Genomic DNA, 24,163 nt, shown 5'->3' on the forward strand with positions numbered 1-24,163 from the left:
CCTTACTTCACAGACAACTTGTATTGATGTTGCCATCGTAACTAAAAAATTCAATAAATGTGGTACTTGCAAAACGAAGGGACATGCAGCAGATGCACACACGACGAGGCTCACTGGAGTACAATACGACATAGGCAGGAAAATACTGTTCCCGCCCGGGATAGAACCGGGGACCTTCTGCGTGTGAAGCAGACGTGATAACCGCTACACTACGGAAACGACGGAGCCGAGGAGTCCATCCTTGTTCACTCGAACTTGCCTCAGCCTTTCTCTCATCCGCGAATGCACACACGACAGTTCTTTTGTCAGCCTGGAACCCATCGCAGCCGAGGGCTCAACAAGTATTCGGGGTTCTCGAGAGGGTGTCTGACGTAGCGCCCCTAACGAGATAGCGGCGTTTCGCGCAGTCGTTATTGCAAGTCATATCAGCAAAAGCAATCACTTTCTCAGCAGCAGGCAGTGCGAGCCCAGGGGCAGCTCTACATGAAGGTACCAATAGCCCAGGAAGGCCGCCGACCGCGGGAATTCGCGCCGCCCCCATCCCGCCAGCCTAAACGAGACTTCCAGAGCACCCTGGAAGACATCGAGGGACTGGAATAACTGGCATTCGCCGTGCCACAAGCTCGTTGGTCTAGGGGTATGATTCCTGCTTAGGGTGCAGGTGGTCCCGGGTTCAAATCCTGGACGAGCCCTAGCGTTTTGTGCAAACTGATCACACGTCGGTGGCTGAGTCAGCGCAAAAAGCTCGCCGCCAATGTCAAATGAATTTCTTATTTGATGTGAGCAATTGACACTCTGGTCCGACGCATGAAGGCAATTACGGAGGTTTCGGGTACAGATGGTAGCAGATGCATGTTAGTAAGTCTTGCTTAATGTGATGAAAAAGTGTTTCCGCCCGGGATCGAACCGGGGACCTTCTGCGTGTTAGGCAGACGTGACAACCGCCACACCACGGAAACTGCTTGAGTGCACCTTACTTCACAGACAACTTGTATTGATGTTGCCATCGTAACTAAAAAATTCAATAAATGTGGTACTTGCAAAACGAAGGGACATGCAGCAGATGCACACACGACGAGGCTCACTGGAGTACAATACGACATAGGCAGGAAAATACTGTTCCCGCCCGGGATAGAACCGGGGACCTTCTGCGTGTGAAGCAGACGTGATAACCGCTACACTACGGAAACGACGGAGCCGAGGAGTCCATCCTTGTTCACTCGAACTTGCCTCAGCCTTTCTCTCATCCGCGAATGCACACACGACAGTTCTTTTGTCAGCCTGGAACCCATCGCAGCCGAGGGCTCAACAAGTATTCGGGGTTCTCGAGAGGGTGTCTGCCGTAGCGCCCCTAACGAGATAGCGGCGTTTCGCGCAGTCGTTATTGCAAGTCATATCAGCAAAAGCAATCACTTTCTCAGCAGCAGGCAGTGCGAGCCCAGGGGCAGCTCTACATGAAGGTACCAATAGCCCAGGAAGGCCGCCGACCGCGGGAATTCGCGCCGCCCCCATCCCGCCAGCCTAAACGAGACTTCCAGAGCACCCTGGAAGACATCGAGGGACTGGAATAACTGGCATTCGACGTGTCACAGGGCTCGTTGGTCTAGGGGTATGATTCCTGCTTAGGGTGCAGGAGGTCCCGGGTTCAAATCCCGGACGAGCCCTAGCGTTTCGTGCAAACTGATCGCACGTCAGTGGCTGAGTCAGCGCAAAAAGCTCGCCGCCAATGTCAAATGAATTTCTTATTTGATGTGAGGAATTGACACTCTGGTCCGACGCATGAAGGCAATTACGAAGGTTTCGGGTACAGATGGTAGCAGATGCATGTTAGTAAGTCTTGCTTAAAGTGATGAAAAAGTGTTTCCGCCCGGGATCGAACCGGGGACCTTCTGCGTGTTAGGCAGACGTGATAACCGCTACACCACGGAAACTGCTTGAGTGCTCCTTACTTCACAGACAACTTGTAGTGATGTTGCCATTGTAACTAAAAAATTCAATAAATGTGGTACTTGCAAAACGAAGGGACATGCAGCAGATGCACACACGACGAGGCTCACTGAGGTACAATACGACATAGGCAGGAAAATACTGTTCCCGCCCGGGATAGAACCGGGGACCTTCTGCGTGTGAAGCAGACGTGGTAACCGCTACACTACGGAAACGACGGAGCCGAGGAGTCCATCCTTGTTCACTCGAACTTGCCTCAGCCTTTCTCTCATCCGCGAATGCACACACGACAGTTCTTTTGTCAGCCTGGAACCCATCGCAGCCGAGGGCTCAAGAAGTCTTCGGGGTTCTCGAGAGGGTGTCTGCCGTAGCGCCCCTAACGAGATAGCGGCGTTTCGCGCAGTCGTTATTGCAAGTCATATCAGCAAAAGCAATCACTTTCTCAGCAGCAGGCAGTGCGAGCCCAGGGGCAGCTCTACATGAAGGTACCAATAGCCCAGGAAGGCCGCCGACCGCGGGAATTCGCGCCGCCCCCATCCCGCCAGCCTAAACGAGACTTCCAGAGCACCCTGGAAGACATCGAGGGACTGGAATAACTGGCATTCGCCGTGCCACAAGCTCGTTGGCCTAGGGGTATGAATCCTGCTTAGGGTGCAGGTGGTCCCGGGTTCAAATCCTGGACGAGCCCTAGCGTTTTGTGCAAACTGATCACACGTCAGTGGCTGAGTCAGCGCAAAAAGCTCGCCGCCAATGTCAAATGAATTTCTTATTTGATGTGAGCAATTGACACTCTGGTCCGACGCATGAAGGCAATTACGGAGGTTTCGGGTACAGATGGTAGCAGATGCATGTTAGTAAGTCTTGCTTAATGTGATGAAAAAGTGTTTCCGCCCGGGATCGAACCGGGGACCTTCTGCGTGTTAGGCAGACGTGACAACCGCCACACCACGGAAACTGCTTGAGTGCACCTTACTTCACAGACAACTTGTATTGATGTTGCCATCGTAACTAAAAAATTCAATAAATGTGGTACTTGCAAAACGAAGGGACATGCAGCAGATGCACACACGACGAGGCTCACTGAGGTACAATACGACATAGGCAGGAAAATACTGTTCCCGCCCGGGATAGAACCGGGGACCTTCTGCGTGTGAAGCAGACGTGATAACCGCTACACTACGGAAACGACGGAGCCGAGGAGTCCATCCTTGTTCACTCGAACTTGCCTCAGCCTTTCTCTCATCCGCGAATGCACACACGACAGTTCTTTTGTCAGCCTGGAACCCATCGCAGCCGAGGGCTCAAGAAGTCTTCGGGGTTCTCGAGAGGGTGTCTGCCGTAGCGCCCCTAACGAGATAGCGGCGTTTCGCGCAGTCGTTATTGCAAGTCATATCAGCAAAAGCAATCACTTTCTCAGCAGCAGGCAGTGCGAGCCCAGGGGCAGCTCTACATGAAGGTACCAATAGCCCAGGAAGGCCGCCGACCGCGGGAATTCGCGCCGCCCCCATCCCGCCAGCCTAAACGAGACTTCCAGAGCACCCTGGAAGACATCGAGGGACTGGAATAACTGGCATTCGCCGTGCCACAAGCTCGTTGGTCTAGGGGTATGATTCCTGCTTAGGGTGCAGGTGGTCCCGGGTTCAAATCCTGGACGAGCCCTAGCGTTTTGTGCAAACTGATCACACGTCAGTGGCTGAGTCAGCGCAAAAAGCTCGCCGCCAATGTCAAATGAATTTCTTATTTGATGTGAGCAATTGACACTCTGGTCCGACGCATGAAGGCAATTACGGAGGTTTCGGGTACAGATGGTAGCAGATGCATGTTAGTAAGTCTTGCTTAATGTGATGAAAAAGTGTTTCCGCCCGGGATCGAACCGGGGACCTTCTGCGTGTTAGGCAGACGTGACTACCGCCACACCACGGAAACTGCTTGAGTGCACCTTACTTCACAGACAACTTGTATTGATGTTGCCATCGTAACTAAAAAATTCAATAAATGTGGTACTTGCAAAACGAAGGGACATGCAGCAGATGCACACACGACGAGGCTCACTGGAGTACAATACGACATAGGCAGGAAAATACTGTTCCCGCCCGGGATAGAACCGGGGACCTTCTGCGTGTGAAGCAGACGTGATAACCGCTACACTACGGAAACGACGGAGCCGAGGAGTCCATCCTTGTTCACTCGAACTTGCCTCAGCCTTTCTCTCATCCGCGAATGCACACACGACAGTTCTTTTGTCAGCCTGGAACCCATCGCAGCCGAGGGCTCAACAAGTATTCGGGGTTCTCGAGAGGGTGTCTGCCGTAGCGCCCCTAACGAGATAGCGGCGTTTCGCGCAGTCGTTATTGCAAGTCATATCAGCAAAAGCAATCACTTACTCAGCAGCAGGCAGTGCGAGCCCAGGGGCAGCTCTACATGAAGGTACCAATAGCCCAGGAAGGCCGCCGACCGCGGGAATTCGCGCCGCCCCCATCCCGCCAGCCTAAACGAGACTTCCAGAGCACCCTGGAAGACATCAAGGGACTGGAATAACTGGCATTCGACGTGTCACAGGGCTCGTTGGTCTAGGGGTATGATTCCTGCTTAGGGTGCAGGAGGTCCCGGGTTCAAATCCCGGACGAGCCCTAGCGTTTCGTGCAAACTGATCGCACGTCAGTGGCTGAGTCAGCGCAAAAAGCTCGCCGCCAATGTCAAATGAATTTCTTATTTGATGTGAGGAATTGACACTCTGGTCCGACGCATGAAGGCAATTACGAAGGTTTCGGGTACAGATGGTAGCAGATGCATGTTAGTAAGTCTTGCTTAAAGTGATGAAAAAGTGTTTCCGCCCGGGATCGAACCGGGGACCTTCTGCGTGTTAGTCAGACGTGACAACCGCCACACCACGGAAACTGCTTGAGTGCACCTCACTTCACAGACAACTTGTATTGATGTTGCCATCGTAACTAAAAAATTCAATAAATGTGGTACTTGCAAAACGAAGGGACATGCAGCAGATGCACACACGACGAGGCTCACTGGAGTACAATACGACATAGGCAGGAAAATACTGTTCCCGCCCGGGATAGAACCGGGGACCTTCTGCGTGTGAAGCAGACGTGATAACCGCTACACTACGGAAACGACGGAGCCGAGGAGTCCATCCTTGTTCACTCGAACTTGCCTCAGCCTTTCTCTCATCCGCGAATGCACACACGACAGTTCTTTTGTCAGCCTGGAACCCATCGCAGCCGAGGGCTCAAGAAGTCTTCGGGGTTCTCGAGAGGGTGTCTGCCGTAGCGCCCCTAACGAGATAGCGGCGTTTCGCGCAGTCGTTATTGCAAGTCATATCAGCAAAAGCAATCACTTTCTCAGCAGCAGGCAGTGCGAGCCCAGGGGCAGCTCTACATGAAGGTACCAATAGCCCAGGAAGGCCGCCGACCGCGGGAATTCGCGCCGCCCCCATCCCGCCAGCCTAAACGAGACTTCCAGAGCACCCTGGAAGACATCGAGGGACTGGAATAACTGGCATTCGCCGTGCCACAAGCTCGTTGGTCTAGGGGTATGAATCCTGCTTAGGGTGCAGGTGGTCCCGGGTTCAAATCCTGGACGAGCCCTAGCGTTTTGTGCAAACTGATCACACGTCAGTGGCTGAGTCAGCGCAAAAAGCTCGCCGCCAATGTCAAATGAATTTCTTATTTGATGTGAGCAATTGACACTCTGGTCCGACGCATGAAGGCAATTACGGAGGTTTCGGGTACAGATGGTAGCAGATGCATGTTAGTAAGTCTTGCTTAATGTGATGAAAAAGTGTTTCCGCCCGGGATCGAACCGGGGACCTTCTGCGTGTTAGGCAGACGTGACAACCGCCACACCACGGAAACTGCTTGAGTGCACCTTACTTCACAGACAACTTGTATTGATGTTGCCATCGTAACTAAAAAATTCAATAAATGTGGTACTTGCAAAACGAAGGGACATGCAGCAGATGCACACACGACGAGGCTCACTGGAGTACAATACGACATAGGCAGGAAAATACTGTTCCCGCCCGGGAAAGAACCGGGGACCTTCTGCGTGTGAAGCAGACGTGATAACCGCTACACTACGGAAACGACGGAGCCGAGGAGTCCATCCTTGTTCACTCGAACTTGCCTCAGCCTTTCTCTCATCCGCGAATGCACACACGACAGTTCTTTTGTCAGCCTGGAACCCATCGCAGCAGAGGGCTCAAGAAGTCTTCGGGGTTCTCGAGAGGGTGTCTGCCGTAGCGCCCCTAACGAGATAGCGGCGTTTCGCGCAGTCGTTATTGCAAGTCATATCAGCAAAAGCAATCACTTACTCAGCAGCAGGCAGTGCGAGCCCAGGGGCAGCTCTACATGAAGGTACCAATAGCCCAGGAAGGCCGCCGACCGCGGGAATTCGCGCCGCCCCCATCCCGCCAGCCTAAACGAGACTTCCAGAGCACCCTGGAAGACATCGAGGGACTGGAATAACTGGCATTCGCCGTGCCACAAGCTCGTTGGTCTAGGGGTATGATTCCTGCTTAGGGTGCAGGTGGTCCCGGGTTCAAATCCTGGACGAGCCCTAGCGTTTTGTGCAAACTGATCACACGTCAGTGGCTGAGTCAGCGCAAAAAGCTCGCCGCCAATGTCAAATGAATTTCTTATTTGATGTGAGGAATTGACACTCTGGTGCGACGCATGAAGGCAATTACGGAGGTTTCGGGTACAGATGGTAGCAGATGCATGTTAGTAAGTCTTGCTTAATGTGATGAAAAAGTGTTTCCGCCCGGGATCGAACCGGGGACCTTCTGCGTGTTAGCCAGACGTGACAACCGCCACACCACGGAAACTGCTTGAGTGCACCTTACTTCACAGACAACTTGTAGTGATGTTGCCATCGTAACTAAAAAATTCAATAAATGTGGTACTTGCAAAACGAAGGGACATGCAGCAGATGCACACACGACGAGGCTCACTGGAGTACAATACGACATAGGCAGGAAAATACTGTTCCCGCCCGGGATAGAACCGGGGACCTTCTGCGTGTGAAGCAGACGTGATAACCGCTACACTACGGAAACGACGGAGCCGAGGAGTCCATCCTTGTTCACTCGAACTTGCCTCAGCCTTTCTCTCATCCGCGAATGCACACACGACAGTTCTTTTGTCAGCCTGGAACCCATCGCAGCCGAGGGCTCAACAAGTATTCGGGGTTCTCGAGAGGGTGTCTGCCGTAGCGCCCCTAACGAGATAGCGGCGTTTCGCGCAGTCGTTATTGCAAGTCATATCAGCAAAAGCAATCACTTTCTCAGCAGCAGGCAGTGCGAGCCCAGGGGCAGCTCTACATGAAGGTACCAATAGCCCAGGAAGGCCGCCGACCGCGGGAATTCGCGCCGCCCCCATCCCGCCAGCCTAAACGAGACTTCCAGAGCACCCTGGAAGACATCGAAGGACTGGAATAACTGGCATTCGACGTGTCACAGGGCTCGTTGGTCTAGGGGTATGATTCCTGCTTAGGGTGCAGGAGGTCCCGGGTTCAAATCCCGGACGAGCCCTAGCGTTTCGTGCAAACTGATCGCACGTCAGTGGCTGAGTCAGCGCAAAAAGCTCGCCGCCAATGTCAAATGAATTTCTTATTTGATGTGAGGAATTGACACTCTGGTCCGACGCATGAAGGCAATTACGAAGGTTTCGGGTACAGATGGTAGCAGATGCATGTTAGTAAGTCTTGCTTAAAGTGATGAAAAAGTGTTTCCGCCCGGGATCGAACCGGGGACCTTCTGCGTGTTAGGCAGACGTGATAACCGCTACACCACGGAAACTGCTTGAGTGCTCCTTACTTCACAGACAACTTGTAGTGATGTTGCCATTGTAACTAAAAAATTCAATAAATGTGGTACTTGCAAAACGAAGGGACATGCAGCAGATGCAAACACGACGAGGCTCACTGAGGTACAATACGACATAGGCAGGAAAATACTGTTCCCGCCCGGGATAGAACCGGGGACCTTCTGCGTGTGAAGCAGACGTGATAACCGCTACACTACGGAAACGACGGAGCCGAGGAGTCCATCCTTGTTCACTCGAACTTGCCTCAGCCTTTCTCTCATCCGCGAATGCACACACGACAGTTCTTTTGTCAGCCTGGAACCCATCGCAGCCGAGGGCTCAACAAGTATTCGGGGTTCTCGAGAGGGTGTCTGCCGTAGCGCCCCTAACGAGATAGCGGCGTTTCGCGCAGTCGTTATTGCAAGTCATATCAGCAAAAGCAATCACTTTCTCAGCAGCAGGCAGTGCGAGCCCAGGGGCAGCTCTACATGAAGGTACCAATAGCCCAGGAAGGCCGCCGACCGCGGGAATTCGCGCCGCCCCCATCCCGCCAGCCTAAACGAGACTTCCAGAGCACCCTGGAAGACATCGAGGGACTGGAATAACTGGCATTCGCCGTGCCACAAGCTCGTTGGTCTAGGGGTATGATTCCTGCTTAGGGTGCAGGTGGTCCCGGGTTCAAATCCTGGACGAGCCCTAGCGTTTTGTGCAAACTGATCACACGTCAGTGGCTGAGTCAGCGCAAAAAGCTCGCCGCCAATGTCAAATGAATTTCTTATTTGATGTGAGCAATTGACACTCTGGTCCGACGCATGAAGGCAATTACGGAGGTTTCGGGTACAGATGGTAGCAGATGCATGTTAGTAAGTCTTGCTTAATGTGATGAAAAAGTGTTTCCGCCCGGGATCGAACCGGGGACCTTCTGCGTGTTAGGCAGACGTGACTACCGCCACACCACGGAAACTGCTTGAGTGCACCTTACTTCACAGACAACTTGTATTGATGTTGCCATCGTAACTAAAAAATTCAATAAATGTGGTACTTGCAAAACGAAGGGACATGCAGCAGATGCACACACGACGAGGCTCACTGGAGTACAATACGACATAGGCAGGAAAATACTGTTCCCGCCCGGGATAGAACCGGGGACCTTCTGCGTGTGAAGCAGACGTGATAACCGCTACACTACGGAAACGACGGAGCCGAGGAGTCCATCCTTGTTCACTCGAACTTGCCTCAGCCTTTCTCTCATCCGCGAATGCACACACGACAGTTCTTTTGTCAGCCTGGAACCCATCGCAGCCGAGGGCTCAACAAGTATTCGGGGTTCTCGAGAGGGTGTCTGCCGTAGCGCCCCTAACGAGATAGCGGCGTTTCGCGCAGTCGTTATTGCAAGTCATATCAGCAAAAGCAATCACTTACTCAGCAGCAGGCAGTGCGAGCCCAGGGGCAGCTCTACATGAAGGTACCAATAGCCCAGGAAGGCCGCCGACCGCGGGAATTCGCGCCGCCCCCATCCCGCCAGCCTAAACGAGACTTCCAGAGCACCCTGGAAGACATCGAGGGACTGGAATAACTGGCATTCGACGTGTCACAGGGCTCGTTGGTCTAGGGGTATGATTCCTGCTTAGGGTGCAGGAGGTCCCGGGTTCAAATCCCGGACGAGCCCTAGCGTTTCGTGCAAACTGATCGCACGTCAGTGGCTGAGTCAGCGCAAAAAGCTCGCCGCCAATGTCAAATGAATTTCTTATTTGATGTGAGGAATTGACACTCTGGTCCGACGCATGAAGGCAATTACGAAGGTTTCGGGTACAGATGGTAGCAGATGCATGTTAGTAAGTCTTGCTTAAAGTGATGAAAAAGTGTTTCCGCCCGGGATCGAACCGGGGACCTTCTGCGTGTTAGGCAGACGTGACAACCGCCACACCACGGAAACTGCTTGAGTGCACCTTACTTCACAGACAACTTGTATTGATGTTGCCATCGTAACTAAAAAATTCAATAAATGTGGTACTTGCAAAACGAAGGGACATGCAGCAGATGCACACACGACGAGGCTCACTGGAGTACAATACGACATAGGCAGGAAAATACTGTTCCCGCCCGGGATAGAACCGGGGACCTTCTGCGTGTGAAGCAGACGTGATAACCGCTACACTACGGAAACGACGGAGCCGAGGAGTCCATCCTTGTTCACTCGAACTTGCCTCAGCCTTTCTCTCATCCGCGAATGCACACACGACAGTTCTTTTGTCAGCCTGGAACCCATCGCAGCCGAGGGCTCAACAAGTATTCGGGGTTCTCGAGAGGGTGTCTGACGTAGCGCCCCTAACGAGATAGCGGCGTTTCGCGCAGTCGTTATTGCAAGTCATATCAGCAAAAGCAATCACTTTCTCAGCAGCAGGCAGTGCGAGCCCAGGGGCAGCTCTACATGAAGGTACCAATAGCCCAGGAAGGCCGCCGACCGCGGGAATTCGCGCCGCCCCCATCCCGCCAGCCTAAACGAGACTTCCAGAGCACCCTGGAAGACATCGAGGGACTGGAATAACTGGCATTCGCCGTGCCACAAGCTCGTTGGTCTAGGGGTATGATTCCTGCTTAGGGTGCAGGTGGTCCCGGGTTCAAATCCTGGACGAGCCCTAGCGTTTTGTGCAAACTGATCACACGTCAGTGGCTGAGTCAGCGCAAAAAGCTCGCCGCCAATGTCAAATGAATTTCTTATTTGATGTGAGCAATTGACACTCTGGTCCGACGCATGAAGGCAATTACGGAGGTTTCGGGTACAGATGGTAGCAGATGCATGTTAGTAAGTCTTGCTTAATGTGATGAAAAAGTGTTTCCGCCCGGGATCGAACCGGGGACCTTCTGCGTGTTAGGCAGACGTGACAACCGCCACACCACGGAAACTGCTTGAGTGCACCTTACTTCACAGACAACTTGTATTGATGTTGCCATCGTAACTAAAAAATTCAATAAATGTGGTACTTGCAAAACGAAGGGACATGCAGCAGATGCACACACGACGAGGCTCACTGGAGTACAATACGACATAGGCAGGAAAATACTGTTCCCGCCCGGGATAGAACCGGGGACCTTCTGCGTGTGAAGCAGACGTGATAACCGCTACACTACGGAAACGACGGAGCCGAGGAGTCCATCCTTGTTCACTCGAACTTGCCTCAGCCTTTCTCTCATCCGCGAATGCACACACGACAGTTCTTTTGTCAGCCTGGAACCCATCGCAGCCGAGGGCTCAACAAGTATTCGGGGTTCTCGAGAGGGTGTCTGCCGTAGCGCCCCTAACGAGATAGCGGCGTTTCGCGCAGTCGTTATTGCAAGTCATATCAGCAAAAGCAATCACTTTCTCAGCAGCAGGCAGTGCGAGCCCAGGGGCAGCTCTACATGAAGGTACCAATAGCCCAGGAAGGCCGCCGACCGCGGGAATTCGCGCCGCCCCCATCCCGCCAGCCTAAACGAGACTTCCAGAGCACCCTGGAAGACATCGAGGGACTGGAATAACTGGCATTCGACGTGTCACAGGGCTCGTTGGTCTAGGGGTATGATTCCTGCTTAGGGTGCAGGAGGTCCCGGGTTCAAATCCCGGACGAGCCCTAGCGTTTCGTGCAAACTGATCGCACGTCAGTGGCTGAGTCAGCGCAAAAAGCTCGCCGCCAATGTCAAATGAATTTCTTATTTGATGTGAGGAATTGACACTCTGGTCCGACGCATGAAGGCAATTACGAAGGTTTCGGGTACAGATGGTAGCAGATGCATGTTAGTAAGTCTTGCTTAAAGTGATGAAAAAGTGTTTCCGCCCGGGATCGAACCGGGGACCTTCTGCGTGTTAGGCAGACGTGATAACCGCTACACCACGGAAACTGCTTGAGTGCTCCTTACTTCACAGACAACTTGTAGTGATGTTGCCATTGTAACTAAAAAATTCAATAAATGTGGTACTTGCAAAACGAAGGGACATGCAGCAGATGCACACACGACGAGGCTCACTGAGGTACAATACGACATAGGCAGGAAAATACTGTTCCCGCCCGGGATAGAACCGGGGACCTTCTGCGTGTGAAGCAGACGTGATAACCGCTACACTACGGAAACGACGGAGCCGAGGAGTCCATCCTTGTTCACTCGAACTTGCCTCAGCCTTTCTCTCATCCGCGAATGCACACACGACAGTTCTTTTGTCAGCCTGGAACCCATCGCAGCCGAGGGCTCAAGAAGTCTTCGGGGTTCTCGAGAGGGTGTCTGCCGTAGCGCCCCTAACGAGATAGCGGCGTTTCGCGCAGTCGTTATTGCAAGTCATATCAGCAAAAGCAATCACTTTCTCAGCAGCAGGCAGTGCGAGCCCAGGGGCAGCTCTACATGAAGGTACCAATAGCCCAGGAAGGCCGCCGACCGCGGGAATTCGCGCCGCCCCCATCCCGCCAGCCTAAACGAGACTTCCAGAGCACCCTGGAAGACATCGAGGGACTGGAATAACTGGCATTCGCCGTGCCACAAGCTCGTTGGTCTAGGGGTATGAATCCTGCTTAGGGTGCAGGTGGTCCCGGGTTCAAATCCTGGACGAGCCCTAGCGTTTTGTGCAAACTGATCACACGTCAGTGGCTGAGTCAGCGCAAAAAGCTCGCCGCCAATGTCAAATGAATTTCTTATTTGATGTGAGCAATTGACACTCTGGTCCGACGCATGAAGGCAATTACGGAGGTTTCGGGTACAGATGGTAGCAGATGCATGTTAGTAAGTCTTGCTTAATGTGATGAAAAAGTGTTTCCGCCCGGGATCGAACCGGGGACCTTCTGCGTGTTAGGCAGACGTGACAACCGCCACACCACGGAAACTGCTTGAGTGCACCTTACTTCACAGACAACTTGTATTGATGTTGCCATCGTAACTAAAAAATTCAATAAATGTGGTACTTGCAAAACGAAGGGACATGCAGCAGATGCACACACGACGAGGCTCACTGAGGTACAATACGACATAGGCAGGAAAATACTGTTCCCGCCCGGGATAGAACCGGGGACCTTCTGCGTGTGAAGCAGACGTGATAACCGCTACACTACGGAAACGACGGAGCCGAGGAGTCCATCCTTGTTCACTCGAACTTGCCTCAGCCTTTCTCTCATCCGCGAATGCACACACGACAGTTCTTTTGTCAGCCTGGAACCCATCGCAGCCGAGGGCTCAAGAAGTCTTCGGGGTTCTCGAGAGGGTGTCTGCCGTAGCGCCCCTAACGAGATAGCGGCGTTTCGCGCAGTCGTTATTGCAAGTCATATCAGCAAAAGCAATCACTTTCTCAGCAGCAGGCAGTGCGAGCCCAGGGGCAGCTCTACATGAAGGTACCAATAGCCCAGGAAGGCCGCCGACCGCGGGAATTCGCGCCGCCCCCATCCCGCCAGCCTAAACGAGACTTCCAGAGCACCCTGGAAGACATCGAGGGACTGGAATAACTGGCATTCGCCGTGCCACAAGCTCGTTGGTCTAGGGGTATGATTCCTGCTTAGGGTGCAGGTGGTCCCGGGTTCAAATCCTGGACGAGCCCTAGCGTTTTGTGCAAACTGATCACACGTCAGTGGCTGAGTCAGCGCAAAAAGCTCGCCGCCAATGTCAAATGAATTTCTTATTTGATGTGAGCAATTGACACTCTGGTCCGACGCATGAAGGCAATTACGGAGGTTTCGGGTACAGATGGTAGCAGATGCATGTTAGTAAGTCTTGCTTAATGTGATGAAAAAGTGTTTCCGCCCGGGATCGAACCGGGGACCTTCTGCGTGTTAGGCAGACGTGACTACCGCCACACCACGGAAACTGCTTGAGTGCACCTTACTTCACAGACAACTTGTATTGATGTTGCCATCGTAACTAAAAAATTCAATAAATGTGGTACTTGCAAAACGAAGGGACATGCAGCAGATGCACACACGACGAGGCTCACTGGAGTACAATACGACATAGGCAGGAAAATACTGTTCCCGCCCGGGATAGAACCGGGGACCTTCTGCGTGTGAAGCAGACGTGATAACCGCTACACTACGGAAACGACGGAGCCGAGGAGTCCATCCTTGTTCACTCGAACTTGCCTCAGCCTTTCTCTCATCCGCGAATGCACACACGACAGTTCTTTTGTCAGCCTGGAACCCATCGCAGCCGAGGGCTCAACAAGTATTCGGGGTTCTCGAGAGGGTGTCTGCCGTAGCGCCCCTAACGAGATAGCGGCGTTTCGCGCAGTCGTTATTGCAAGTCATATCAGCAAAAGCAATCACTTACTCAGCAGCAGGCAGTGCGAGCCCAGGGGCAGCTCTACATGAAGGTACCAATAGCCCAGGAAGGCCGCCGACCGCGGGAATTCGCGCCGCCCCCATCCCGCCAGCCTAAACGAGACTTCCAGAGCACCCTGGAAGACATCGAGGGACTGGAATAACTGGCATTCGACGTGTCACAGGGCTCGTTGGTCTAGGGGTATGATTCCTGCTTAGGGAGCAGGAGGTCCCGGGTTCAAATCCCGGACGAGCCCTAGCGTTTCGTGCAAACTGATCGCACGTCAGTGGCTGAGTCAGCGCAAAAAGCTCGCCGCCAATGTCAAATGAATTTCTTATTTGATGTGAGGAATTGACACTCTGGTCCGACGCATGAAGGCAATTACGAAGGTTTCGGGTACAGATGGTAGCAGATGCATGTTAGTAAGTCTTGCTTAAAGTGATGAAAAAGTGTTTCCGCCCGGGATCGAACCGGGGACCTTCTGCGTGTTAGGCAGACGTGATAACCGCTACACCACGGAAACTGCTTGAGTGCTCCTTACTTCACAGACAACTTGTAGTGATGTTGCCATTGTAACTAAAAAATTCAATAAATGTGGTACTTGCAAAACGAAGGGACATGCAGCAGATGCACACACGACGAGGCTCACTGAGGTACAATACGACATAGGCAGGAAAATACTGTTCCCGCCCGGGATAGAACCGGGGACCTTCTGCGTGTGAAGCAGACGTGATAACCGCTACACTACGGAAACGACGGAGCCGAGGAGTCCATCCTTGTTCACTCGAACTTGCCTCAGCCTTTCTCTCATCCGCGAATGCACACACGACAGTTCTTTTGTCAGCCTGGAACCCATCGCAGCCGAGGGCTCAAGAAGTCTTCGGGGTTCTCGAGAGGGTGTCTGCCGTAGCGCCCCTAACGAGATAGCGGCGTTTCGCGCAGTCGTTATTGCAAGTCATATCAGCAAAAGCAATCACTTTCTCAGCAGCAGGCAGTGCGAGCCCAGGGGCAGCTCTACATGAAGGTACCAATAGCCCAGGAAGGCCGCCGACCGCGGGAATTCGCGCCGCCCCCATCCCGCCAGCCTAAACGAGACTTCCAGTGCACCCTGGAAGACATCGAGGGACTGGAATAACTGGCATTCGCCGTGCCACAAGCTCGTTGGTCTAGGGGTATGATTCCTGCTTAGGGTGCAGGTGGTCCCGGGTTCAAATCCTGGACGAGCCCTAGCGTTTTGTGCAAACTGATCACACGTCAGTGGCTGAGTCAGCGCAAAAAGCTCGCCGCCAATGTCAAATGAATTTCTTATTTGATGTGAGCAATTGACACTCTGGTCCGACGCATGAAGGCAATTACGGAGGTTTCGGGTACAGATGGTAGCAGATGCATGTTAGTAAGTCTTGCTTAATGTGATGAAAAAGTGTTTCCGCCCGGGATCGAACCGGGGACCTTCTGCGTGTTAGGCAGACGTGACAACCGCCACACCACGGAAACTGCTTGAGTGCACCTTACTTCACAGACAACTTGTATTGATGTTGCCATCGTAACTAAAAAATTCAATAAATGTGGTACTTGCAAAACGAAGGGACATGCAGCAGATGCACACACGACGAGGCTCACTGGAGTACAATACGACATAGGCAGGAAAATACTGTTCCCGCCCGGGATAGAACCGGGGACCTTCTGCGTGTGAAGCAGACGTGATAACCGCTACACTACGGAAACGACGGAGCCGAGGAGTCCATCCTTGTTCACTCGAACTTGCCTCAGCCTTTCTCTCATCCGCGAATGCACACACGACAGTTCTTTTGTCAGCCTGGAACCCATCGCAGCCGAGGGCTCAAGAAGTCTTCGGGGTTCTCGAGAGGGTGTCTGCCGTAGCGCCCCTAACGAGATAGCGGCGTTTCGCGCAGTCGTTATTGCAAGTCATATCAGCAAAAGCAATCACTTACTCAGCAGCAGGCAGTGCGAGCCCAGGGGCAGCTCTACATGATGGTACCAATAGCCCAGGAAGGCCGCCGACCGCGGGAATTCGCGCCGCCCCCATCCCGCCAGCCTAAACGAGACTTCCAGAGCACCCTGGAAGACATCGAGGGACTGGAATAACTGGCATTCGACGTGTCACAGGGCTCGTTGGTCTAGGGGTATGATTCCTGCTTAGGGTGCAGGAGGTCCCGGGTTCAAATCCCGGACGAGCCCTAGCGTTTCGTGCAAACTGATCGCACGTCAGTGGCTGAGTCAGCGCAAAAAGCTCGCCGCCAATGTCAAATGAATTTCTTATTTGATGTGAGGAATTGACACTCTGGTCCGACGCATGAAGGCAATTACGAAGGTTTCGGGTACAGATGGTAGCAGATGCATGTTAGTAAGTCTTGCTTAAAGTGATGAAAAAGTGTTTCCGCCCGGGATCGAACCGGGGACCTTCTGCGTGTTAGGCAGACGTGATAACCGCTACACCACGGAAACTGCTTGAGTGCTCCTTACTTCACAGACAACTTGTAGTGATGTTGCCATTGTAACTAAAAAATTCAATAAATGTGGTACTTGCAAAACGAAGGGACATGCAGCAGATGCACACACGACGAGGCTCACTGAGGTACAATACGACATAGGCAGGAAAATACTGTTCCCGCCCGGGATAGAACCGGGGACCTTCTGCGTGTGAAGCAGACGTGATAACCGCTACACTACGGAAACGACGGAGCCGAGGAGTCCATCCTTGTTCACTCGAACTTGCCTCAGCCTTTCTCTCATCCGCGAATGCACACACGACAGTTCTTTTGTCAGCCTGGAACCCATCGCAGCCGAGGGCTCAAGAAGTCTTCGGGGTTCTCGAGAGGGTGTCTGCCGTAGCGCCCCTAACGAGATAGCGGCGTTTCGCGCAGTCGTTATTGCAAGTCATATCAGCAAAAGCAATCACTTTCTCAGCAGCAGGCAGTGCGAGCCCAGGGGCAGCTCTACATGAAGGTACCAATAGCCCAGAAAGGCCGCCGACCGCGGGAATTCGCGCCGCCCCCATCCCGCCAGCCTAAACGAGACTTCCAGAGCACCCTGGAAGACATCGAGGGACTGGAATAACTGGCATTCGCCGTGCCACAAGCTCGTTGGTCTAGGGGTATGATTCCTGCTTAGGGTGCAGGTGGTCCCGGGTTCAAATCCTGGACGAGCCCTAGCGTTTTGTGCAAACTGATCACACGTCAGTGGCTGAGTCAGCGCAAAAAGCTCGCCGCCAATGTCAAATGAATTTCTTATTTGATGTGAGCAATTGACACTCTGGTCCGACGCATGAAGGCAATTACGGAGGTTTCGGGTACAGATGGTAGCAGATGCATGTTAGTAAGTCTTGCTTAATGTGATGAAAAAGTGTTTCCGCCCGGGATCGAACCGGGGACCTTCTGCGTGTTAGGCAGACGTGACAACCGCCACACCACGGAAACTGCTTGAGTGCACCTTACTTCACAGACAACTTGTATTGATGTTGCCATCGTAACTAAAAAATTCAATAAATGTGGTACTTGCAAAACGAAGGGACATGCAGCAGATGCACACACGACGAGGCTCACTGGAGTACAATACGACATAGGCAGGAAAATACTGTTCCCGCCCGGGATAGAACCGGGGACCTTCTGCGTGTGAAGCAGACGTGATAACCGCTACACTACGGAAACGACGGAGCCGAGGAGTCCATCCTTGTTCACTCGAACTTGCCTCAGCCTTTCTCTCATCCGCGAATGCACACACGACAGTTCTTTTGTCAGCCTGGAACCCATCGCAGCCGAGGGCTCAACAAGTATTCGGGGTTCTCGAGAGGGTGTCTGCCGTAGCGCCCCTAACGAGATAGCGGCGTTTCGCGCAGTCGTTATTGCAAGTCATATCAGCAAAAGCAATCACTTACTCAGCAGCAGGCAGTGCGAGCCCAGGGGCAGCTCTACATGATGGTACCAATAGCCCAGGAAGGCCGCCGACCGCGGGAATTCGCGCCGCCCCCATCCCGCCAGCCTAAACGAGACTTCCAGAGCACCCTGGAAGACATCGAGGGACTGGAATAACTGGCATTCGACGTGTCACAGGGCTCGTTGGTCTAGGGGTATGATTCCTGCTTAGGGTGCAGGAGGTCCCGGGTTCAAATCCCGGACGAGCCCTAGCGTTTCGTGCAAACTGATCGCACGTCAGTGGCTGAGTCAGCGCAAAAAGCTCGCCGCCAATGTCAAATGAATTTCTTATTTGATGTGAGGAATTGACACTCTGGTCCGACGCATGAAGGCAATTACGAAGGTTTCGGGTACAGATGGTAGCAGATGCATGTTAGTAAGTCTTGCTTAAAGTGATGAAAAAGTGTTTCCGCCCGGGATCGAACCGGGGACCTTCTGCGTGTTAGGCAGACGTGATAACCGCTACACCACGGAAACTGCTTGAGTGCTCCTTACTTCACAGACAACTTGTAGTGATGTTGCCATTGTAACTAAAAAATTCAATAAATGTGGTACTTGCAAAACGAAGGGACATGCAGCAGATGCACACACGACGAGGCTCACTGAGGTACAATACGACATAGGCAGGAAAATACTGTTCCCGCCCGGGATAGAACCGGGGACCTTCTGCGTGTGAAGCAGACGTGATAACCGCTACACTACGGAAACGACGGAGCCGAGGAGTCCATCCTTGTTCACTCGAACTTGCCTCAGCCTTTCTCTCATCCGCGAATGCACACACGACAGTTCTTTTGTCAGCCTGGAACCCATCGCAGCCGAGGGCTCAAGAAGTCTTCGGGGTTCTCGAGAGGGTGTCTGCCGTAGCGCCCCTAACGAGATAGCGGCGTTTCGCGCAGTCGTTATTGCAAGTCATATCAGCAAAAGCAATCACTTTCTCAGCAGCAGGCAGTGCGAGCCCAGGGGCAGCTCTACATGAAGGTACCAATAGCCCAGAAAGGCCGCCGACCGCGGGAATTCGCGCCGCCCCCATCCCGCCAGCCTAAACGAGACTTCCAGAGCACCCTGGAAGACATCGAGGGACTGGAATAACTGGCATTCGCCGTGCCACAAGCTCGTTGGTCTAGGGGTATGATTCCTGCTTAGGGTGCAGGTGGTCCCGGGTTCAAATCCTGGACGAGCCCTAGCGTTTTGTGCAAACTGATCACACGTCAGTGGCTGAGTCAGCGCAAAAAGCTCGCCGCCAATGTCAAATGAATTTCTTATTTGATGTGAGCAATTGACACTCTGGTCCGACGCATGAAGGCAATTACGGAGGTTTCGGGTACAGATGGTAGCAGATGCATGTTAGTAAGTCTTGCTTAATGTGATGAAAAAGTGTTTCCGCCCGGGATCGAACCGGGGACCTTCTGCGTGTTAGGCAGACGTGACAACCGCCACACCACGGAAACTGCTTGAGTGCACCTTACTTCACAGACAACTTGTATTGATGTTGCCATCGTAACTAAAAAATTCAATAAATGTGGTACTTGCAAAACGAAGGGACATGCAGCAGATGCACACACGACGAGGCTCACTGGAGTACAATACGACATAGGCAGGAAAATACTGTTCCCGCCCGGGATAGAACCGGGGACCTTCTGCGTGTGAAGCAGACGTGATAACCGCTACACTACGGAAACGACGGAGCCGAGGAGTCCATCCTTGTTCACTCGAACTTGCCTCAGCCTTTCTCTCATCCGCGAATGCACACACGACAGTTCTTTTGTCAGCCTGGAACCCATCGCAGCCGAGGGCTCAACAAGTATTCGGGGTTCTCGAGAGGGTGTCTGCCGTAGCGCCCCTAACGAGATAGCGGCGTTTCGCGCAGTCGTTATTGCAAGTCATATCAGCAAAAGCAATCACTTACTCAGCAGCAGGCAGTGCGAGCCCAGGGGCAGCTCTACATGATGGTACCAATAGCCCAGGAAGGCCGCCGACCGCGGGAATTCGCGCCGCCCCCATCCCGCCAGCCTAAACGAGACTTCCAGAGCACCCTGGAAGACATCGAGGGACTGGAATAACTGGCATTCGACGTGTCACAGGGCTCGTTGGTCTAGGGGTATGATTCCTGCTTAGGGTGCAGGAGGTCCCGGGTTCAAATCCCGGACGAGCCCTAGCGTTTCGTGCAAACTGATCGCACGTCAGTGGCTGAGTCAGCGCAAAAAGCTCGCCGCCAATGTCAAATGAATTTCTTATTTGATGTGAGGAATTGACACTCTGGTCCGACGCATGAAGGCAATTACGAAGGTTTCGGGTACAGATGGTAGCAGATGCATGTTAGTAAGTCTTGCTTAAAGTGATGAAAAAGTGTTTTCGCCCGGGATCGAACCGGGGACCTTCTGCGTGTTAGGCAGACGTGATAACCGCTACACCACGGAAACTGCTTGAGTGCTCCTTACTTCACAGACAACTTGTAGTGATGTTGCCATTGTAACTAAAAAATTCAATAAATGTGGTACTTGCAAAACGAAGGGACATGCAGCAGATGCACACACGACGAGGCTCACTGAGGTACAATACGACATAGGCAGGAAAATACTGTTCCCGCCCGGGATAGAACCGGGGACCTTCTGCGTGTGAAGCAGACGTGATAACCGCTACACTACGGAAACGACGGAGCCGAGGAGTCCATCCTTGTTCACTCGAACTTGCCTCAGCCTTTCTCTCATCCGCGAATGCACACACGACAGTTCTTTTGTCAGCCTGGAACCCATCGCAGCCGAGGGCTCAAGAAGTCTTCGGGGTTCTCGAGAGGGTGTCTGCCGTAGCGCCCCTAACGAGATAGCGGCGTTTCGCGCAGTCGTTATTGCAAGTCATATCAGCAAAAGCAATCACTTTCTCAGCAGCAGGCAGTGCGAGCCCAGGGGCAGCTCTACATGAAGGTACCAATAGCCCAGAAAGGCCGCCGACCGCGGGAATTCGCGCCGCCCCCATCCCGCCAGCCTAAACGAGACTTCCAGAGCACCCTGGAAGACATCGAGGGACTGGAATAACTGGCATTCGCCGTGCCACAAGCTCGTTGGTCTAGGGGTATGATTCCTGCTTAGGGTGCAGGTGGTCCCGGGTTCAAATCCTGGACGAGCCCTAGCGTTTTGTGCAAACTGATCACACGTCAGTGGCTGAGTCAGCGCAAAAAGCTCGCCGCCAATGTCAAATGAATTTCTTATTTGATGTGAGCAATTGACACTCTGGTCCGACGCATGAAGGCAATTACGGAGGTTTCGGGTACAGATGGTAGCAGATGCATGTTAGTAAGTCTTGCTTAATGTGATGAAAAAGTGTTTCCGCCCGGGATCGAACCGGGGACCTTCTGCGTGTTAGGCAGACGTGACAACCGCCACACCACGGAAACTGCTTGAGTGCACCTTACTTCACAGACAACTTGTATTGATGTTGCCATCGTAACTAAAAAATTCAATAAATGTGGTACTTGCAAAACGAAGGGACATGCAGCAGATGCACACACGACGAGGCTCACTGGAGTACAATACGACATAGGCAGGAAAATACTGTTCCCGCCCGGGATAGAACCGGGGACCTTCTGCGTGTGAAGCAGACGTGATAACCGCTACACTACGGAAACGACGGAGCCGAGGAGTCCATCCTTGTTCACTCGAACTTGCCTCAGCCTTTCTCTCATCCGCGAATGCACACACGACAGTTCTTTTGTCAGCCTGGAACCCATCGCAGCCGAGGGCTCAACAAGTATTCGGGGTTCTCGAGAGGGTGTCTGCCGTAGCGCCCCTAACGAGATAGCGGCGTTTCGCGCAGTCGTTATTGCAAGTCATATCAGCAAAAGCAATCACTTACTCAGCAGCAGGCAGTGCGAGCCCAGGGGCAGCTCTACATGATGGTACCAATAGCCCAGGAAGGCCGCCGACCGCGGGAATTCGCGCCGCCCCCATCCCGCCAGCCTAAACGAGACTTCCAGAGCACCCTGGAAGACATCGAGGGACTGGAATAACTGGCATTCGACGTGTCACAGGGCTCGTTGGTCTAGGGGTATGATTCCTGCTTAGGGTGCAGGAGATCCCGGGTTCAAATCCCGGACGAGCCCTAGCGTTTCGTGCAAACTGATCGCACGTCAGTGGCTGAGTCAGCGCAAAAAGCTCGCCGCCAATGTCAAATGAATTTCTTATTTGATGTGAGGAATTGACACTCTGGTCCGACGCATGAAGGCAATTACGAAGGTTTCGGGTACAGATGGTAGCAGATGCATGTTAGTAAGTCTTGCTTAAAGTGATGAAAAAGTGTTTCCGCCCGGGATCGAACCGGGGACCTTCTGCGTGTTAGGCAGACGTGATAACCGCTACACCACGGAAACTGCTTGAGTGCTCCTTACTTCACAGACAACTTGTAGTGATGTTGCCATTGTAACTAAAAAATTCAATAAATGTGGTACTTGCAAAACGAAGGGACATGCAGCAGATGCACACACGACGAGGCTCACTGAGGTACAATACGACATAGGCAGGAAAATACTGTTCCCGCCCGGGAAAGAACCGGGGACCTTCTGCGTGTGAAGCAGACGTGATAACCGCTACACTACGGAAACGACGGAGCCGAGGAGTCCATCCTTGTTCACTCGAACTTGCCTCAGCCTTTCTCTCATCCGCGAATGCACACACGACAGTTCTTTTGTCAGCCTGGAACCCATCGCAGCCGAGGGCTCAAGAAGTCTTCGGGGTTCTCGAGAGGGTGTCTGCCGTAGCGCCCCTAACGAGATAGCGGCGTTTCGCGCAGTCGTTATTGCAAGTCATATCAGCAAAAGCAATCACTTTCTCAGCAGCAGGCAGTGCGAGCCCAGGGGCAGCTCTACATGAAGGTACCAATAGCCCAGAAAGGCCGCCGACCGCGGGAATTCGCGCCGCCCCCATACCGCCAGCCTAAACGAGACTTCCAGAGCACCCTGGAAGACATCGAGGGACTGGAATAACTGGCATTCGCCGTGCCACAAGCTCGTTGGTCTAGGGGTATGATTCCTGCTTAGGGTGCAGGTGGTCCCGGGTTCAAATCCTGGACGAGCCTTAGCGTTTTGTGCAAACTGATCACACGTCAGTGGCTGAGTCAGCGCAAAAAGCTCGCCGCCAATGTCAAATGAATTTCTTATTTGATGTGAGCAATTGACACTCTGGTCCGACGCATGAAGGCAATTACGGAGGTTTCGGGTACAGATGGTAGCAGATGCATGTTAGTAAGTCTTGCTTAATGTGATGAAAAAGTGTTTCCGCCCGGGATCGAACCGGGGACCTTCTGCGTGTTAGGCAGACGTGACAACCGCCACACCACGGAAACTGCTTGAGTGCACCTTACTTCACAGACAACTTGTATTGATGTTGCCATCGTAACTAAAAAATTCAATAAATGTGGTACTTGCAAAACGAAGGGACATGCAGCAGATGCACACACGACGAGGCTCACTGGAGTACAATACGACATAGGCAGGAAAATACTGTTCCCGCCCGGGATAGAACCGGGGACCTTCTGCGTGTGAAGCAGACGTGATAACCGCTACACTACGGAAACGACGGAGCCGAGGAGTCCATCCTTGTTCACTCGAACTTGCCTCAGCCTTTCTCTCATCCGCGAATGCACACACGACAGTTCTTTTGTCAGCCTGGAACCCATCGCAGCCGAGGGCTCAACAAGTATTCGGGGTTCTCGAGAGGGTGTCTGCCGTAGCGCCCCTAACGAGATAGCGGCGTTTCGCGCAGTCGTTATTGCAAGTCATATCAGCAAAAGCAATCACTTACTCAGCAGCAGGCAGTGCGAGCCCAGGGGCAGCTCTACATGATGGTACCAATAGCCCAGGAAGGCCGCCGACCGCGGGAATTCGCGCCGCCCCCATCCCGCCAGCCTAAACGAGACTTCCAGAGCACCCTGGAAGACATCGAGGGACTGGAATAACTGGCATTCGACGTGTCACAGGGCTCGTTGGTCTAGGGGTATGATTCCTGCTTAGGGTGCAGGAGGTCCCGGGTTCAAATCCCGGACGAGCCCTAGCGTTTCGTCCAAACTGATCGCACGTCAGTGGCTGAGTCAGCGCAAAAAGCTCGCCGCCAATGTCAAATGAATTTCTTATTTGATGTGAGGAATTGACACTCCGGTCCGACGCATGAAGGCAATTACGAAGGTTTCGGGTACAGATGGTAGCAG

General features: G+C 53.0%; 71 non-coding genes across 71 annotated transcripts; 22 read left to right on the forward strand and 49 right to left on the reverse strand.

Annotated features, from left to right (window-relative positions):
* Window positions 1–146: 146 nt before the first annotated feature.
* Window positions 147–219, reverse strand: Trnav-cac (transfer RNA valine (anticodon CAC)). Its single transcript has one exon. It is a non-coding gene; the product is annotated as a tRNA-Val (tRNA).
* A 401-nt stretch (window positions 220–620) lies between these two features.
* Trnap-agg (transfer RNA proline (anticodon AGG)) lies at window positions 621–692 on the forward strand. Its single transcript has one exon. It is a non-coding gene; the product is annotated as a tRNA-Pro (tRNA).
* A 194-nt stretch (window positions 693–886) lies between these two features.
* Trnav-aac (transfer RNA valine (anticodon AAC)) lies at window positions 887–959 on the reverse strand. The gene has a single exon. It is a non-coding gene; the product is annotated as a tRNA-Val (tRNA).
* A 158-nt stretch (window positions 960–1,117) lies between these two features.
* Trnav-cac (transfer RNA valine (anticodon CAC)) lies at window positions 1,118–1,190 on the reverse strand. Its single transcript has one exon. It is a non-coding gene; the product is annotated as a tRNA-Val (tRNA).
* Window positions 1,191–1,592: 402 nt separating this feature from the next.
* Trnap-agg (transfer RNA proline (anticodon AGG)) lies at window positions 1,593–1,664 on the forward strand. The gene has a single exon. It is a non-coding gene; the product is annotated as a tRNA-Pro (tRNA).
* A 194-nt stretch (window positions 1,665–1,858) lies between these two features.
* Window positions 1,859–1,931, reverse strand: Trnav-aac (transfer RNA valine (anticodon AAC)). The gene has a single exon. It is a non-coding gene; the product is annotated as a tRNA-Val (tRNA).
* Window positions 1,932–2,089: 158 nt separating this feature from the next.
* On the reverse strand, window positions 2,090–2,162 carry Trnav-cac (transfer RNA valine (anticodon CAC)). The gene has a single exon. It is a non-coding gene; the product is annotated as a tRNA-Val (tRNA).
* Window positions 2,163–2,829: 667 nt separating this feature from the next.
* Trnav-aac (transfer RNA valine (anticodon AAC)) lies at window positions 2,830–2,902 on the reverse strand. The gene has a single exon. It is a non-coding gene; the product is annotated as a tRNA-Val (tRNA).
* A 158-nt stretch (window positions 2,903–3,060) lies between these two features.
* On the reverse strand, window positions 3,061–3,133 carry Trnav-cac (transfer RNA valine (anticodon CAC)). Its single transcript has one exon. It is a non-coding gene; the product is annotated as a tRNA-Val (tRNA).
* Window positions 3,134–3,534: 401 nt separating this feature from the next.
* Window positions 3,535–3,606, forward strand: Trnap-agg (transfer RNA proline (anticodon AGG)). Its single transcript has one exon. It is a non-coding gene; the product is annotated as a tRNA-Pro (tRNA).
* Window positions 3,607–3,800: 194 nt separating this feature from the next.
* On the reverse strand, window positions 3,801–3,873 carry Trnav-aac (transfer RNA valine (anticodon AAC)). Its single transcript has one exon. It is a non-coding gene; the product is annotated as a tRNA-Val (tRNA).
* A 158-nt stretch (window positions 3,874–4,031) lies between these two features.
* On the reverse strand, window positions 4,032–4,104 carry Trnav-cac (transfer RNA valine (anticodon CAC)). The gene has a single exon. It is a non-coding gene; the product is annotated as a tRNA-Val (tRNA).
* A 402-nt stretch (window positions 4,105–4,506) lies between these two features.
* Trnap-agg (transfer RNA proline (anticodon AGG)) lies at window positions 4,507–4,578 on the forward strand. The gene has a single exon. It is a non-coding gene; the product is annotated as a tRNA-Pro (tRNA).
* Window positions 4,579–4,772: 194 nt separating this feature from the next.
* Trnav-aac (transfer RNA valine (anticodon AAC)) lies at window positions 4,773–4,845 on the reverse strand. Its single transcript has one exon. It is a non-coding gene; the product is annotated as a tRNA-Val (tRNA).
* Window positions 4,846–5,003: 158 nt separating this feature from the next.
* Window positions 5,004–5,076, reverse strand: Trnav-cac (transfer RNA valine (anticodon CAC)). Its single transcript has one exon. It is a non-coding gene; the product is annotated as a tRNA-Val (tRNA).
* A 667-nt stretch (window positions 5,077–5,743) lies between these two features.
* On the reverse strand, window positions 5,744–5,816 carry Trnav-aac (transfer RNA valine (anticodon AAC)). Its single transcript has one exon. It is a non-coding gene; the product is annotated as a tRNA-Val (tRNA).
* Window positions 5,817–5,974: 158 nt separating this feature from the next.
* On the reverse strand, window positions 5,975–6,047 carry Trnav-cac (transfer RNA valine (anticodon CAC)). The gene has a single exon. It is a non-coding gene; the product is annotated as a tRNA-Val (tRNA).
* Window positions 6,048–6,448: 401 nt separating this feature from the next.
* On the forward strand, window positions 6,449–6,520 carry Trnap-agg (transfer RNA proline (anticodon AGG)). The gene has a single exon. It is a non-coding gene; the product is annotated as a tRNA-Pro (tRNA).
* Window positions 6,521–6,714: 194 nt separating this feature from the next.
* Trnav-aac (transfer RNA valine (anticodon AAC)) lies at window positions 6,715–6,787 on the reverse strand. Its single transcript has one exon. It is a non-coding gene; the product is annotated as a tRNA-Val (tRNA).
* Window positions 6,788–6,945: 158 nt separating this feature from the next.
* On the reverse strand, window positions 6,946–7,018 carry Trnav-cac (transfer RNA valine (anticodon CAC)). Its single transcript has one exon. It is a non-coding gene; the product is annotated as a tRNA-Val (tRNA).
* A 402-nt stretch (window positions 7,019–7,420) lies between these two features.
* Window positions 7,421–7,492, forward strand: Trnap-agg (transfer RNA proline (anticodon AGG)). The gene has a single exon. It is a non-coding gene; the product is annotated as a tRNA-Pro (tRNA).
* A 194-nt stretch (window positions 7,493–7,686) lies between these two features.
* Trnav-aac (transfer RNA valine (anticodon AAC)) lies at window positions 7,687–7,759 on the reverse strand. The gene has a single exon. It is a non-coding gene; the product is annotated as a tRNA-Val (tRNA).
* A 158-nt stretch (window positions 7,760–7,917) lies between these two features.
* Trnav-cac (transfer RNA valine (anticodon CAC)) lies at window positions 7,918–7,990 on the reverse strand. The gene has a single exon. It is a non-coding gene; the product is annotated as a tRNA-Val (tRNA).
* Window positions 7,991–8,391: 401 nt separating this feature from the next.
* On the forward strand, window positions 8,392–8,463 carry Trnap-agg (transfer RNA proline (anticodon AGG)). The gene has a single exon. It is a non-coding gene; the product is annotated as a tRNA-Pro (tRNA).
* A 194-nt stretch (window positions 8,464–8,657) lies between these two features.
* Window positions 8,658–8,730, reverse strand: Trnav-aac (transfer RNA valine (anticodon AAC)). Its single transcript has one exon. It is a non-coding gene; the product is annotated as a tRNA-Val (tRNA).
* A 158-nt stretch (window positions 8,731–8,888) lies between these two features.
* Trnav-cac (transfer RNA valine (anticodon CAC)) lies at window positions 8,889–8,961 on the reverse strand. Its single transcript has one exon. It is a non-coding gene; the product is annotated as a tRNA-Val (tRNA).
* A 402-nt stretch (window positions 8,962–9,363) lies between these two features.
* On the forward strand, window positions 9,364–9,435 carry Trnap-agg (transfer RNA proline (anticodon AGG)). The gene has a single exon. It is a non-coding gene; the product is annotated as a tRNA-Pro (tRNA).
* Window positions 9,436–9,629: 194 nt separating this feature from the next.
* Trnav-aac (transfer RNA valine (anticodon AAC)) lies at window positions 9,630–9,702 on the reverse strand. Its single transcript has one exon. It is a non-coding gene; the product is annotated as a tRNA-Val (tRNA).
* A 158-nt stretch (window positions 9,703–9,860) lies between these two features.
* Window positions 9,861–9,933, reverse strand: Trnav-cac (transfer RNA valine (anticodon CAC)). The gene has a single exon. It is a non-coding gene; the product is annotated as a tRNA-Val (tRNA).
* A 401-nt stretch (window positions 9,934–10,334) lies between these two features.
* Window positions 10,335–10,406, forward strand: Trnap-agg (transfer RNA proline (anticodon AGG)). Its single transcript has one exon. It is a non-coding gene; the product is annotated as a tRNA-Pro (tRNA).
* Window positions 10,407–10,600: 194 nt separating this feature from the next.
* On the reverse strand, window positions 10,601–10,673 carry Trnav-aac (transfer RNA valine (anticodon AAC)). Its single transcript has one exon. It is a non-coding gene; the product is annotated as a tRNA-Val (tRNA).
* Window positions 10,674–10,831: 158 nt separating this feature from the next.
* Trnav-cac (transfer RNA valine (anticodon CAC)) lies at window positions 10,832–10,904 on the reverse strand. The gene has a single exon. It is a non-coding gene; the product is annotated as a tRNA-Val (tRNA).
* Window positions 10,905–11,306: 402 nt separating this feature from the next.
* Window positions 11,307–11,378, forward strand: Trnap-agg (transfer RNA proline (anticodon AGG)). The gene has a single exon. It is a non-coding gene; the product is annotated as a tRNA-Pro (tRNA).
* A 194-nt stretch (window positions 11,379–11,572) lies between these two features.
* On the reverse strand, window positions 11,573–11,645 carry Trnav-aac (transfer RNA valine (anticodon AAC)). Its single transcript has one exon. It is a non-coding gene; the product is annotated as a tRNA-Val (tRNA).
* Window positions 11,646–11,803: 158 nt separating this feature from the next.
* Window positions 11,804–11,876, reverse strand: Trnav-cac (transfer RNA valine (anticodon CAC)). Its single transcript has one exon. It is a non-coding gene; the product is annotated as a tRNA-Val (tRNA).
* Window positions 11,877–12,543: 667 nt separating this feature from the next.
* Trnav-aac (transfer RNA valine (anticodon AAC)) lies at window positions 12,544–12,616 on the reverse strand. Its single transcript has one exon. It is a non-coding gene; the product is annotated as a tRNA-Val (tRNA).
* A 158-nt stretch (window positions 12,617–12,774) lies between these two features.
* On the reverse strand, window positions 12,775–12,847 carry Trnav-cac (transfer RNA valine (anticodon CAC)). The gene has a single exon. It is a non-coding gene; the product is annotated as a tRNA-Val (tRNA).
* Window positions 12,848–13,248: 401 nt separating this feature from the next.
* Window positions 13,249–13,320, forward strand: Trnap-agg (transfer RNA proline (anticodon AGG)). The gene has a single exon. It is a non-coding gene; the product is annotated as a tRNA-Pro (tRNA).
* Window positions 13,321–13,514: 194 nt separating this feature from the next.
* Window positions 13,515–13,587, reverse strand: Trnav-aac (transfer RNA valine (anticodon AAC)). The gene has a single exon. It is a non-coding gene; the product is annotated as a tRNA-Val (tRNA).
* A 158-nt stretch (window positions 13,588–13,745) lies between these two features.
* Trnav-cac (transfer RNA valine (anticodon CAC)) lies at window positions 13,746–13,818 on the reverse strand. Its single transcript has one exon. It is a non-coding gene; the product is annotated as a tRNA-Val (tRNA).
* A 402-nt stretch (window positions 13,819–14,220) lies between these two features.
* Trnap-agg (transfer RNA proline (anticodon AGG)) lies at window positions 14,221–14,292 on the forward strand. Its single transcript has one exon. It is a non-coding gene; the product is annotated as a tRNA-Pro (tRNA).
* A 194-nt stretch (window positions 14,293–14,486) lies between these two features.
* On the reverse strand, window positions 14,487–14,559 carry Trnav-aac (transfer RNA valine (anticodon AAC)). The gene has a single exon. It is a non-coding gene; the product is annotated as a tRNA-Val (tRNA).
* A 158-nt stretch (window positions 14,560–14,717) lies between these two features.
* Window positions 14,718–14,790, reverse strand: Trnav-cac (transfer RNA valine (anticodon CAC)). Its single transcript has one exon. It is a non-coding gene; the product is annotated as a tRNA-Val (tRNA).
* Window positions 14,791–15,191: 401 nt separating this feature from the next.
* On the forward strand, window positions 15,192–15,263 carry Trnap-agg (transfer RNA proline (anticodon AGG)). Its single transcript has one exon. It is a non-coding gene; the product is annotated as a tRNA-Pro (tRNA).
* A 194-nt stretch (window positions 15,264–15,457) lies between these two features.
* On the reverse strand, window positions 15,458–15,530 carry Trnav-aac (transfer RNA valine (anticodon AAC)). Its single transcript has one exon. It is a non-coding gene; the product is annotated as a tRNA-Val (tRNA).
* A 158-nt stretch (window positions 15,531–15,688) lies between these two features.
* On the reverse strand, window positions 15,689–15,761 carry Trnav-cac (transfer RNA valine (anticodon CAC)). The gene has a single exon. It is a non-coding gene; the product is annotated as a tRNA-Val (tRNA).
* Window positions 15,762–16,163: 402 nt separating this feature from the next.
* On the forward strand, window positions 16,164–16,235 carry Trnap-agg (transfer RNA proline (anticodon AGG)). The gene has a single exon. It is a non-coding gene; the product is annotated as a tRNA-Pro (tRNA).
* A 194-nt stretch (window positions 16,236–16,429) lies between these two features.
* On the reverse strand, window positions 16,430–16,502 carry Trnav-aac (transfer RNA valine (anticodon AAC)). The gene has a single exon. It is a non-coding gene; the product is annotated as a tRNA-Val (tRNA).
* A 158-nt stretch (window positions 16,503–16,660) lies between these two features.
* Window positions 16,661–16,733, reverse strand: Trnav-cac (transfer RNA valine (anticodon CAC)). The gene has a single exon. It is a non-coding gene; the product is annotated as a tRNA-Val (tRNA).
* A 401-nt stretch (window positions 16,734–17,134) lies between these two features.
* Window positions 17,135–17,206, forward strand: Trnap-agg (transfer RNA proline (anticodon AGG)). Its single transcript has one exon. It is a non-coding gene; the product is annotated as a tRNA-Pro (tRNA).
* Window positions 17,207–17,400: 194 nt separating this feature from the next.
* On the reverse strand, window positions 17,401–17,473 carry Trnav-aac (transfer RNA valine (anticodon AAC)). The gene has a single exon. It is a non-coding gene; the product is annotated as a tRNA-Val (tRNA).
* A 158-nt stretch (window positions 17,474–17,631) lies between these two features.
* Window positions 17,632–17,704, reverse strand: Trnav-cac (transfer RNA valine (anticodon CAC)). Its single transcript has one exon. It is a non-coding gene; the product is annotated as a tRNA-Val (tRNA).
* A 402-nt stretch (window positions 17,705–18,106) lies between these two features.
* On the forward strand, window positions 18,107–18,178 carry Trnap-agg (transfer RNA proline (anticodon AGG)). The gene has a single exon. It is a non-coding gene; the product is annotated as a tRNA-Pro (tRNA).
* A 194-nt stretch (window positions 18,179–18,372) lies between these two features.
* Trnav-aac (transfer RNA valine (anticodon AAC)) lies at window positions 18,373–18,445 on the reverse strand. Its single transcript has one exon. It is a non-coding gene; the product is annotated as a tRNA-Val (tRNA).
* Window positions 18,446–18,603: 158 nt separating this feature from the next.
* Window positions 18,604–18,676, reverse strand: Trnav-cac (transfer RNA valine (anticodon CAC)). The gene has a single exon. It is a non-coding gene; the product is annotated as a tRNA-Val (tRNA).
* A 401-nt stretch (window positions 18,677–19,077) lies between these two features.
* On the forward strand, window positions 19,078–19,149 carry Trnap-agg (transfer RNA proline (anticodon AGG)). Its single transcript has one exon. It is a non-coding gene; the product is annotated as a tRNA-Pro (tRNA).
* A 194-nt stretch (window positions 19,150–19,343) lies between these two features.
* Trnav-aac (transfer RNA valine (anticodon AAC)) lies at window positions 19,344–19,416 on the reverse strand. The gene has a single exon. It is a non-coding gene; the product is annotated as a tRNA-Val (tRNA).
* Window positions 19,417–19,574: 158 nt separating this feature from the next.
* Trnav-cac (transfer RNA valine (anticodon CAC)) lies at window positions 19,575–19,647 on the reverse strand. Its single transcript has one exon. It is a non-coding gene; the product is annotated as a tRNA-Val (tRNA).
* Window positions 19,648–20,049: 402 nt separating this feature from the next.
* On the forward strand, window positions 20,050–20,121 carry Trnap-agg (transfer RNA proline (anticodon AGG)). Its single transcript has one exon. It is a non-coding gene; the product is annotated as a tRNA-Pro (tRNA).
* A 194-nt stretch (window positions 20,122–20,315) lies between these two features.
* Window positions 20,316–20,388, reverse strand: Trnav-aac (transfer RNA valine (anticodon AAC)). Its single transcript has one exon. It is a non-coding gene; the product is annotated as a tRNA-Val (tRNA).
* A 158-nt stretch (window positions 20,389–20,546) lies between these two features.
* Trnav-cac (transfer RNA valine (anticodon CAC)) lies at window positions 20,547–20,619 on the reverse strand. The gene has a single exon. It is a non-coding gene; the product is annotated as a tRNA-Val (tRNA).
* A 401-nt stretch (window positions 20,620–21,020) lies between these two features.
* On the forward strand, window positions 21,021–21,092 carry Trnap-agg (transfer RNA proline (anticodon AGG)). Its single transcript has one exon. It is a non-coding gene; the product is annotated as a tRNA-Pro (tRNA).
* A 194-nt stretch (window positions 21,093–21,286) lies between these two features.
* Trnav-aac (transfer RNA valine (anticodon AAC)) lies at window positions 21,287–21,359 on the reverse strand. The gene has a single exon. It is a non-coding gene; the product is annotated as a tRNA-Val (tRNA).
* Window positions 21,360–21,517: 158 nt separating this feature from the next.
* On the reverse strand, window positions 21,518–21,590 carry Trnav-cac (transfer RNA valine (anticodon CAC)). Its single transcript has one exon. It is a non-coding gene; the product is annotated as a tRNA-Val (tRNA).
* Window positions 21,591–21,992: 402 nt separating this feature from the next.
* Trnap-agg (transfer RNA proline (anticodon AGG)) lies at window positions 21,993–22,064 on the forward strand. Its single transcript has one exon. It is a non-coding gene; the product is annotated as a tRNA-Pro (tRNA).
* Window positions 22,065–22,258: 194 nt separating this feature from the next.
* On the reverse strand, window positions 22,259–22,331 carry Trnav-aac (transfer RNA valine (anticodon AAC)). Its single transcript has one exon. It is a non-coding gene; the product is annotated as a tRNA-Val (tRNA).
* Window positions 22,332–22,489: 158 nt separating this feature from the next.
* On the reverse strand, window positions 22,490–22,562 carry Trnav-cac (transfer RNA valine (anticodon CAC)). Its single transcript has one exon. It is a non-coding gene; the product is annotated as a tRNA-Val (tRNA).
* Window positions 22,563–22,963: 401 nt separating this feature from the next.
* Window positions 22,964–23,035, forward strand: Trnap-agg (transfer RNA proline (anticodon AGG)). The gene has a single exon. It is a non-coding gene; the product is annotated as a tRNA-Pro (tRNA).
* A 194-nt stretch (window positions 23,036–23,229) lies between these two features.
* On the reverse strand, window positions 23,230–23,302 carry Trnav-aac (transfer RNA valine (anticodon AAC)). Its single transcript has one exon. It is a non-coding gene; the product is annotated as a tRNA-Val (tRNA).
* A 158-nt stretch (window positions 23,303–23,460) lies between these two features.
* On the reverse strand, window positions 23,461–23,533 carry Trnav-cac (transfer RNA valine (anticodon CAC)). The gene has a single exon. It is a non-coding gene; the product is annotated as a tRNA-Val (tRNA).
* A 402-nt stretch (window positions 23,534–23,935) lies between these two features.
* On the forward strand, window positions 23,936–24,007 carry Trnap-agg (transfer RNA proline (anticodon AGG)). The gene has a single exon. It is a non-coding gene; the product is annotated as a tRNA-Pro (tRNA).
* Window positions 24,008–24,163: the final 156 nt, after the last annotated feature.

This window comes from Schistocerca cancellata, chromosome 2 (assembly GCF_023864275.1).
Source record: "Schistocerca cancellata isolate TAMUIC-IGC-003103 chromosome 2, iqSchCanc2.1, whole genome shotgun sequence".
Taxonomy (NCBI): Eukaryota; Metazoa; Arthropoda; class Insecta; order Orthoptera; family Acrididae; genus Schistocerca; species Schistocerca cancellata.